The sequence below is a fragment of the Odocoileus virginianus genome, chromosome 2, assembly GCF_023699985.2.
Source record: "Odocoileus virginianus isolate 20LAN1187 ecotype Illinois chromosome 2, Ovbor_1.2, whole genome shotgun sequence".
Lineage (NCBI taxonomy): Eukaryota > Metazoa > Chordata > Mammalia > Artiodactyla > Cervidae > Odocoileus > Odocoileus virginianus.
Genome location: NC_069675.1, coordinates 68,912,436 through 68,924,229, shown reverse-complemented (window position 1 = coordinate 68,924,229; position 11,794 = coordinate 68,912,436). Strand labels below are relative to the sequence as shown.

General features: G+C 39.9%; 1 non-coding gene across 1 annotated transcript; it reads right to left on the bottom strand.

The window, feature by feature from the left end:
• Positions 1 to 10,995: 10,995 nt before the first annotated feature.
• Positions 10,996 to 11,068, bottom strand: TRNAG-CCC (transfer RNA glycine (anticodon CCC)). The gene has a single exon. It is a non-coding gene; the product is annotated as a tRNA-Gly (tRNA).
• Positions 11,069 to 11,794: the final 726 nt, after the last annotated feature.

The window sequence follows — 11,794 nt, the reverse complement described above, 5'->3', positions numbered from 1 at the left end:
TTTATAGTCCAACTCTCAAATCCATACATGACCCCTGGAAAAACCATAGCCTTGACTAGACGGACCTTTGTTGGCAAAGTAATGTCTCTGCTTTTTAATATGCTGTCTAGACTGGTCATAACTTTTCTTCCAAGGAGTAAGCCTCTCTTAATTTCATGGCTGCAGTCACCATCTGCAGTGATTTTGAAGCCCCAAAATATAAAGTCAGCCACTGTTTCCACTGTTTCCACATCTATTTGCCATGAAGTGATGGGACCGGATGCAATGATCTTCGTTTTCTGAATGTTGAGCTTTAAGCCAATTTTTTCACTCTCCTCTTTCTAAGTGAGCTGCAACTCCTGTTTCTGATACCAGACTACAGCTAAGATTGATCTCAGGGAGGCAGCAGTGCATGGTGGTGTGAAGCGAGATCTCAATTCCCTGCCCAGGAACTTGGGTAGCCTGGATGAAAACCAGGAATCCTAGCCCACCAGACCAGCAAGGGCTAGAGGCTAGAAGCTATTTTCCCCTGGATCTTTCAGTTTAGTTCAGTCACTCAGTAGAGTCCGACTCTTTGTGACCCCATGGACTACAGCACACTAGGCTTCCCTGTCCATCACCAACTCCTGGAGCTTACTCAAACTCATATCCATCGTGTCGGTGATGCCATCCAACCATCTCATCCTCTGTCGTCCCCTTCTCTTCCTGCCTTCAACCTTTCCCAGCGTCAGGGTCTTTTCTAATGAGTCAGCTCTTTGCATCAGGTGGCCAAAGTATCGAAGCTTCAGCTTCATCATCACTCCTTTCCTTCCAATGATTATTTGTAAGTTATTTGCCCCCAGTGAAACATGCATTTCTCATGGAGGCAAAAACTGTAAATGCAGGCACAAAGTTTATTATTAGAGACAATAGCACAACAACAAGTGGGAGAGCACCCAGAGAAACTGTTTAGCTAAGATAGAAGCAAGGGTCTACTCAGAGAGAAAGGGTGTGGGCTTCCCCCCTAGCGAGGAGGAGCGCAGAAAAGAGGCCGTTAAATCATTTACGTAGGGCAGTTCTTCTGGGTCTGTTTCTTCCCTTTGGACAATTATCTGGTTTCTTTTTCCACGCTTGACCTACCCTAGAGTCCTCTCCAACATGCATATGCTATTTTCTTCCAAGATGGATTCCAGCCCAGAGGCCTATGGGATCACATATTAGTATCACAAATTATGGGGTGGTACCTCCTCCATTTCAACCCCCAAGGAGACTTTCTGCTCATGTGAAACATCTCCCTTGTCCAAAGGATGGGAAATATATGACCTCCTGATCCTTTCCTCAGAGCTACCTCTCTGGTCCTGCCATGATTGTAGTCTTAAGGTGTTCACAGGAGACAAAGCCTGGCTATTTACCTTGTTTCTGTTGTTACTTCCATTTTGGAGAACAAACAAGAGGCTGGTTGTAAATATCTAATCTGGGACTAACCTATCCCCTGTTTCAGGAAATGAAAACAGGAGCCTAGCTGTAAGTGTTTGCCCTAAGCCCATCTTTTTATTGGCCCCCAAAACAGGAGGCCAATTATAAATGCCTAGCCTGAGACCCATCTATCTCCCACCTCAAGACCACCACTACAGACCTGGACAAGAAGGAGACATCTGATGTAGACAGCTGATCTAAAGTGCCGAACCAGGCCTAATTACTTTGACAATTACCCATACTTTTGCTAATGAACCAAATATGTTTCTTCCTAGGACTCAATTATATGCTAGTTTCAAAAATCAATCCAGGGACTTCCCTAGTTGTCCAGTGGTTAAGACTCTGCTTTCCAATGCAGGGGACACAAGTTCAACCCCTGGTTGGGGAACTAAGATCCCACATGCCCCAGGGCAACAAAGCCCATGTGCTGCAACTACTGAACCTCCAGACCACTACTAGAGAAGCCTGCATGCTGCAGCAAAGACCCAACAAAAAAAAAAAAAAAATCAATCCAGTTGCCAAGGTTGCTTTCTCCTCTTTGAGGCTCTAACTGTATGGCCCTTAGACATTTTATTTTAGAAGAAAGAAACTCTAGTGCTGTGCAAACTATCACCAGTATCATTAAGTGGAACCCTCTTACCTGGCCAATTAAGGACACCTGTTCTGAACCTGACCATAGATACCTGCTTTTGACTAGCTGCTAAATATTGGCCCACAGTGGATGTATGGAACATGTTTATGAATCTCCTGCATTGCAGATGGATTCTTTACTGCTGAGCCACCAGGGAAGTCCCATAGTAGATCTGTAGCTGTATAAATATAGATATGTTGGCTCTTCTCAGGTTGTTTCCTAAACAATGCACAATTGCTTTCCTTTGGGTTCAAGGCCACCTATTGGGTAGCCTTGGAATCAGCCTCTGCTTCATGTAAGCATTCTGGTTCTATCAGTTTTCCAATGGTATGATCATTTGGCTCTGATATTTGTTCCTTCAACTGGAATAAAAGATGTCATTACATAGAGAGTTTAACAAAATTTACTCAGCAAGCCTTGAAAGATACAAATAAAGCCAGTTGTTTGCTCAGTGTAGAAGTCTCCATGATGACAAGGGCTTCCCTTGTGGTTCATCTGGTAAAGAATCCCCCTGCAATGCTGGATACCTGGGTTTGATCCCTGGGTTGGGAAGATCCCCTGGAGAAGGGAAAGGCTACCCACTCCAGTATTCTGGCCTGGAGATTTCCAAGGACTGTATAGTCCATGGAGTCGCAAAGAGTCAGACGTGACTGAATGACCTTCACATCACATGATGACAAAAGTGGTCTGACAGAATCACATGGCTCTTAATACTTCAACTGCTTCCCAAGGGAGAACTTGAGTTATAATAGGTACTGAATATTGGGGTTTTATTCCTGATGTGTCTTCTGTTGTAACTCATCTAATGACATATATGAAGAACTCAGATTTCTGCTCTGAATGATCCTCTTCCAAGTTTAAGGGAAATACTAGGAAAATGGTCTGGTTTAGGAGGATCTTGGCTTTAACCTTTAGTGATGACATTGTCACTCCTATTGACAATTATAATTTGTGTAATTAAAACTTAAAAAGTAGTTTCCTGCCTTTTGTATCATCTACTTCTACTAAGATAATATCTAAACAATTTGAAGCTATCAATCACATGGCATGGAAACCACTCTAGTATTCTTGCCTGGAGAATCCCATGGACAGAGGAGCCTGGGGGGCTACAGTTCATGGGGTAGCAGTGTCGGACACAACCAAAGCCACTTAGCATAGCACACAGCACATAGTTCTCTACAAATTAATGAACATGTGCAATGCACATGCAAGGTAAAATTGGCATGAATCTTATTGGGCAGTTTGGAATTGACTGTTAGTCCTTGCCAGATATCTTGCTAGTACAACCCCCTAAAAGGAAAGAAAGAACTGGGCGATTTAAGACCCAATGTCAAGGGACATGATGGACCCAGAATAGGTAAGCAACCACTGTTTGAACCCAATGGATCAAATATTTGATCAGCTAATGCTTTCTATCAAAAGGTTAATAATTAAAAAGGGGGGGGGGATATTGTCTCCCAGGTTAGAATCCTTAAGTTGGCTCAAAATTTTCCATTTCTTTCTTAGATCGACTACTGATTCATTTTTAGTCAACACTACTTTTAGGCACTAGCCTTTTCTTCTTGCTAATAGATCGCTGATTTTGTTAAGCTTGGGCTGGCAATGGGCTCAGGAAGGGTGGAGTTATCACCCAGTCCAGTTGCCAGATTTAGCAAATAAAAAGATAAGACATTCAGTTAAAAGTTAATTTTAGACAAACAACCAATAAGCAATCCAATCCCCATGTTTTGAAGATGAACTCTGATTGTTTAAACCAAACACGGCAGTCCCTTTCCCCATCCAGTGATTGGTCTGGGTGGGCATCTAAGAGAGTTTGACGAATTGCGTTGAGGAAAAGTCTGCGGAGTCCTGGGAAAGATTTTCCTCCCTGATTATAAACAGAGAGAAAGAGAGGAAATGTGGGAAGAAGTCCTTCAGGTTTCCTGCCTTCAGTAATCTCCTGTGGAGGAAATGTGGTGCTGGGGACAACAGCAGTTATTTTGTCACTGTAGAGGAACAGTCATGAGAAAGCTGGAAAGACTGAGCCAGAGCTCTGATATTGTTGAACTTCTGAATCAGGCAGCTCTGGAATTTTTTTCTTCAGACTTCTTGTTTTGTAAAATAATGAATGTCCTCACTGTTTGAGTGTCATTTTTTTTGTGCATTTCTGCTTATGCTACTGTCAGCATCCTAGATGATTCAGCTGAAATTGTTTCGAATCTCACTCAGCAGGTGTTAAATGGTGGTTCCTAGATAGATTCAGAACTCAGCTAAAGAACTGTATTCCACCCGGGTTAAGTTATTTTATTGTAAGATCCACTGGCCTAGCAGAATTGCATGGGTCTTTCTCAAATTCTTCAAGAATCTTCAAGAATCACAGAAAACCTCCTAACAGATTTCATAGAAGGTGGACGGAGTATTTTTATTAACAGTTCTCCATATGCTCAATGTTACTGACAGCTTCATAGAACTGTACTGGCTGCAGGGGGAAGTACCAGCCAGTCAGGCCAATTTTATGAGACAGACAGACATTGTGTGACAGACATTTCACACTTACTATTGTAGGTGTGAAACGGACAACCTTTAGCTCAAAAGAAGTTGGGATGGGTGATCCTGAGATGTTGTTGGCATCCGTGCTATCACTTTTGATCACAATGTGGATATTATGCCTTGCTTGTTGGTCTTAGTTCTAAACACTCTAAAATGAAGAAAAATTTTCAAATGTTTAGAAGCCACATTTTTATGTATGGCAAATATTTTTTATTAAAAACAATGCACATGTCATCTATAGACTTCAGACCAATAAGTCTCCCATCCTAGTCTCCTTTTTTCATTATCTGGAAGCAACCATTATTTTATCTCTCTTTTGTATACACAGACCATTATACAAATATGTACTTTTAAAATACAAATGGTAGAATATAATACCTATTAATTATATCTTGGAGATCTTCCTGTGTCAATACTTTTGAAACTACATTATTCTGTTCAAAAGATGCTAAGGATAAACAAACAAAGAAAAAGCGCTGCAGAGGAGTCTAATGCATGGATGTGCCATAACACATCAGTGACTCTCCTGTCAATAGATGTTACAATGGACATTTGTCATGTTTTAGAGTTGGCCAGCTCCTTTGGAACATTTCTCATATTGGAGGAAAAACTCACTCTCCTATCTCCTTGGAAGCTCTAATGACCAGTTGCACCCAGGCCAGTCTCCAAATTAGAAGTGAAGCCAGAAACAAATGTGCTTTCGGCAGGACATCCATGTTGTGTCCAGTGTGCAGCCTTATAGCCTTATAGCTTTGGCAGCAATAGGAGTTACAGAGCAAATTCCTGATGCAGAAGAGATGTTCGTGGCACTGGTATGAATGACATTGCAATCGTAGCCTAGTTCCGAGTGGCAACATAAATCACAGCACCTTGTTCTTGGTCACAGCACAATGTTCTTGACCTTTTCCTCATCAGACCGTTTCTAAATGTGGTTTGTGGCTTTATTTCTTGAGATTTAATGTCAAGCCTATTCTCTAGCTCTCCCAACAATTATTTTTATAATGAATGACTTTCTGCTCATCAGCCAGAATCTCTTCTACTTGTGACCAAGAACCCAGTTTGGGACATTTTGTTTTCCTTCTAACCTGTTATTTTTTAGGGAAAGAAAACTTTAATGATAATCCTTCATATATATCTTTGTGCCTGTGTAGGGATAAATCTGTGGCATAACATTCTAAAAATGACATTAGTCTGAGAGAAAATATTTGCAAAAGACACATATGATAAAGGGCTGTTAACCAAAACATACAAAGAACTGTTAAAACGCAACAATAAGAAAACGACCTGGTTGAAAAATAAGCCAAAAACCTTGATACACCTCACCAAAGAAGATGGCCAATAAGCATATGAAAAGATGCTCCACATAATATATCATCAAGGAGATGAAAATTAAAACATTACACACTATTAGAATGGCCAGAATCCAAAACACTGACAATATCAAATGCTGATGAGAATACAGAGTAACAGGAACTCATTCATTGCTGGTGGGAATGCAAAATGGTACAGCTAGAAATGGTACAGTTTCTTACAAAACTAAACTTACTCTTACCATACAATCTAGCAATTATATGCCTTAGTATGTACCCAACTAGGCTGAAAACTTATGTTTACACAAAAACCTGCACATGGATATTTATAGAAGCTTTATTCATAATTGCCGAAACTTGGAAGCATCCAACATGTCCTTCAGTAAGTGGATGGAGAAATAAACTCTGGTGCATTCAACCAATGGAATATTATTCAGCAATAAAAAGAAATGAAGTATCAAGCCATGAAAAGATATGAAGGAACCTTCAAAGCATATTGCTAAGTGAAAGAGACCAATCTGAAAAGGCAACATACTGTCTGATTCCAACTATATGACAGTGTTGAAAAGATAAAATTAGGGAGACAGTAAAAAGATCACTGATTGTCAGTGGCTCGGGGGAGGACGGGATGAATGGGGGAGCACAGGAGATCTTTAGGGAGGTGAAACTATTCTATACAATACAGTAATGGTAGAAACAGTCATCATACATTTGTCAAAGCCCATAGAATGTACAACACATAGAGTGAATCCCAATGTTAGCTATGGAGTTTAGTTAATCATCAGTTACAACATATGCACCACACTAATTTAAGATGTAAGTAGTAGGGGATATGGTGTGCTCAGGAAGAGGGGTATGCGGGAAATCTCTGTGTTTTCAAAAAAAATTTTTTTGTAAACCTGAAAATAGTCTAAGTAAAATATTAAATCCCACCTTTTGGGGCTCTAAAAATCACTGCAGATGGTGATTGCAGCCATGAAATTAAAAGACGCTTACTCCTTAGAAGGAAAGTTATGACCAACCTAGACAGCATATTAAAAAGCAGAGACATTACTTTGCCAACAAAGGTCCATCTAGTCAAGGCTATGGTTTTTCCAGTGGTCATGTATGGATGTGAGAGTTGGACTGTGAAGAAAGAGCACTGAAAAATTGATGCTTTTGAACTATGGTGTTGGAGAAGACTCTTGAGAGTCCCTTGGACTGCAAGGAGATCCAACCAGTCCATCCTAAAGGAGATCAGTCCTGGGTGTTCATTGGAAGGACTGATGGTGAAGCTGAAACTCCAATATTTTGGCCAACTCATGTGAAGAGTTGACTCATTGGAAAAGGCCCTGATGCTGGGAAGGATTGGGGGCAGGAGGAGAAGGGGATGACAGAGGATGAGATGGCTGGATGGCATCACCACTGGATGGGCATGAGTTTGAGTAAATTCCGGGAGTTTGTGATGGACAGGGAGGCCTGGCATGCTGTGATTCATGGGGTCACAAAGAGTCGGACACGACTGAACAACTGAACTGACTGACTGACTGACAGTGAAAAACACTTCATACACACTAGGATAAAAAAGATGGACAATACTATCAACAGATGAATGGATAAAGAAGATGTGGTACATATATGCAATGGAATACACCCCAGTCATACGGAAGGATGAAATGCCATTGCAGCAATGTAGAGGGGCCTAGAGATTGTCATACTGAGTGAAATAAGTCAGACAGAGAAAGGGAAATATCACTTACATGCAGAATCTAAAAAGAAATGATACAAATGAACTTATTTACAAAATACAGACTCACAGACTCATTAGAGAATGAATTTATGGTTGCCAGGGTGATGGGAAGGGGCGGGTCAAGGATGAGGGAAGGAATACTTAGAGAGTTTAAGATCAACATATACACTGCTATATTTAAAATGAATAACCAACAAAGACTTATTATATAACATAGGGAACTCTGTTCAATGTTATGTGGCAGCCTGGATGAGAGGGGAGTTTGAGAGAGAATGGATATATGTAAATGTATGGCTGAAGTCGCTCTGCTGAAACTGTCACAACATTGTTAATCAGCTATACTTCAATATAAAATGAAAAGTTTATTTAAAAAAAAAAGATGGAGAATAGTAAGAAATAGGAACTCTCATACATTTCTAGTAGGAATGTAAAATTTGCAGCCACTTTGGGAAACAGTCTGGTAATTATTTAAAGTTACACACAGAATTATCATATTACTCAGCAATTCCACTCCTAGGTGTACAATCAGGAGAAATGGAAATATTTATCCACATAAAATTTGCACGTGGATGTTGATAGCAACATTATTCATAGCAGCCAAAAAGAGGAAGCAATGCCAATGTTTACCAACTGATGAATGGATAAACAAAATGTGGTATAATCACACAGTGAAATATTCACGTTCATGTTCAGTAGCTTTGTAGTCTCGACTCTTTGCAACCCTGTGGACAATAGCTTGCCAGGCTCCTCCGTTCATAGGACTTTCCCGGCAAGAATACTGGAGTGGGTTGCCATTACCTCCTCCAGAATGAAATAGTATTTGACAATAAAAAGTAATGAAGTACTGATAGATGCTATAATATGGATGAATCTTAAAAACATGGTCAGTGAAAGAAGGCAGTTACAAAGGGCCACATATTTGTTGATTCCACGGCAAATCCACAGAGTCAGAAAATAGACCCCATCCCCACAGTGTCACTGGCGACCTCTAGAGAACACCCCTGCCCGTCCCAGCCAGGGTGTGTCTGCAGAGGAAATTCTGCCCTTCCCGGGGTGTCTACAGGGGCTCTGACACCTAACAACATGGTGATTGTATGTAATTACAATCAGTATCAAGTACAACTGACAAATACAGGTTTTTGAAAAAAACAGAGCTGATAACTGGTAACTATACAACCCCACCAGCAGGAGCTAGGTTACTAGCTCTGAAATTTTTATGAATTTCAGCCACTGGTCAGTATGTTTTGCAGAGTAAATAGAGGGTCTTTCTCAGTCACTGAGGTAGTTAAGTAAGCTAGTTAGGATTACCAGTGCACTTCTGTTTGGAAATATTATAAGTTAAATAGGCTCTTTGCATCTAACCCAGCCTGCCACTTTGAAGTTTCAGCGTTTACCCAAAGACAGAGCAGAGCCCACTGTAAGCACCATCAACACTCTAGATATCAAGAACCTCTTTTGGACAACTCAGATAGACTGATGGCTTCTTGCAACTGCCTGTCAGAATCAAACAACAGAAATTCACAAAGGAGACTGCATGGAAAGCCACTCGAATCTGATACTTACATCACACTGGGAAAGACTTTTCTATGCTATTGTCATCCATAACAATTCAAATTAATCTATAAATTCATTGCAACCCCAGTCAAATCCTAACAGGACTTTTAAATTGGAATTTAAGAATTATGATTCTCTTCTGAAAGATAAAGTATTCAATGACTGTCAAAAAAATCTGAAAAAGATTATTACATGGGAATTTGCCCTTAAAATATATGAAAACATAAATATAAAAATACATAAAGCCGGGGCTTCCCTGGTGGCCCAGTGGTAAAGAATCTGCCTGCCAATGCAGGAGACACGGGTTTGATCTCTGGTCTGGGAAGATCCCACATGCCATAAAGCAACTAAGCCTATGTGTCACAACTACTGAAGCCCACACACCCTAGAGAAGCCACCATAGTCAGAAGCCTGCATATCACAGCTAGAGAGTCACCCCTGCTCACCACAACTAGGGAAAAGCCTGTGCAGCAACAAAGTCCCAGCATAGCCAAAAATAAATTAAAAAATAAAATTATTTTTAAAAATACATAAAGCTATATTAATATTTTAGAAATAGATTTAGCAATATAAAACTAAAGGAATAAAAATAGATCAATGGAATAGAATAAAATGCAGAAACAGATCCATATGAAGCTAACAATATAGGTAATGTTTAAAATCTATGAAGGAAGGGTGGCTTTTTTTCAACAAATCATGTGACATAATTGGCTATCCACTGAAGGAAAAATAATTTTAGATTGAACCTCCTGGCCCATCACATCAAACACAGATGGTCCAAGTAGTTAAACATTTGTGGCGGAGGTGGGGGCAAATTAAAATATTTTAAAAGATTTTAAACTATATTTTTAATAATATTGGGGTGGAGAAAGCCTCCCTAAGCAAAATACAAAACCCAGAAGCCATAAAAAGCTGCAAGATTTGTCCTCATAAAATATAAAACTTCTATTAGAAGAAACGCTATAATAAAAGTTGGAAGAAATGAGAAAAATGTAGGAGAAAAAAAAATTGTTGCATTGAATGAATATCCAGAAAATATATAGAATTCTGACAACAATAATTTAAACTAACAGAGGATATGACCAGGAATTTCAGAAAAATGCAAATCAAAGAAGAAGAAGAAAGAGGAGGAAGAAAAGGGAGAACAAGGGGGAGGAAGAGAAGAGAAAAGAAAGAGAAAGAAGAAAAGGAGCTCAAACTCAACAGCAACCACCAAAAGCAAATTAAATGAGATGTATTCGCCCATCAGGTTGTTCAAGATTTAAAAGCTTGCTTAAAGCCAGTTTCTGCTATGTAATGCTCAAGTTGCAGTAAGCTTCTAAATGGTTTATTTGTATTTAATGCAGGTGTTATTTAGAAGTATTTTTAAATTTCCAGATGTACAGGTTTTTAAAAAAATATTTCAGTATTGGTAATGCATGAATTGTTCAAAATCAAAATGTGTAAACGGTGTCAAAAGATTGCCAGGGTCCAGCCTTGGCAGGATCAAGGGAGTACCCTCAGGATGAACGGCGTCGGCGAGAGAGAAGACACGTGAGACTAGCCTTGATAGGGCCAAGTCTTCGAGGGAGAGAGAGAGAGAGAGAGAGAGAGAGAGAGAGAGAGTGACCAGATGAGGGGTGCAGCAGAGTCTGGCAGGGTCTGGCAATGCTTTATTTTTTACTGTAGCTTTTATACCCTAAGTTAGTACATTTCTTTCTTTCTTTTTTTTTTTTTTAATATTTATTCATTTCTTTAGTTGCAGCACGCAGGACCTTTGATCTTTGTTCTCACATGGGGACCCTTAGTTGGGGCATGTGGGATCCTAGTTCCCTGATCAGGGATCGAACCCGGGCCCCCTGCATTGGGAGTGCAGAGTCTTAGCCACTGGACCACCAGGGAAGTCCCAGTTAGTACATTTCTAAGGGGAAGATAGTTTGACATTACATCAGCTTGTTCTTCACGAAACCAGGGTGTTTTCTGCATACTTCTTTGTTTATGAGGGTCTTGTACATTATCTTCTGGCCTTGGGGCCTATTAACATTTTATGCAAGTCAGGTGAATGTAAACCTATTTTCTGTTTCTATGGTGACCTTAACTGAAAGGTAGCAGTCTCATAGGGCAACAGTACAGAGTAGAAGTATAACCTTGTTAATACAAAAATTAATCCTTCTGCAGAAGTTGTCAGTTGCATTTATCTAAGAAGTTTACCCCACACAGACTGCGGCTTCAGTGAGGCAGCCTCTGCCTAGCACTCCTGGCTGACAGTTAAAAACCATCTCATTGTTACCACACTAGGGCTAAGTTCTTATTTCTCTAGATCTTTAACTATATTAACAATGGTTTCTATAACACAACCTTAGCACATTAAAAGCAAAAACACAGTAAGCAAAACACAGCAAGCAAACGTCAACCCAATAACCACCCTTAGAATAATTTTTCTTATGTTTTCTAATAGGACTCCTTCACCCCTCAAAAAGGCTCTATGTCTATTAGGGCTTTTATATAATCAGGTTCTTTATGCTATTTTATGATTAGGATATTATAAGCAATCATGCATGTTAGTATCAAGGGCATAAATGCATTTGGCTAACAAACTACCAGCAAAGGAGTTTAAATTAAAACACT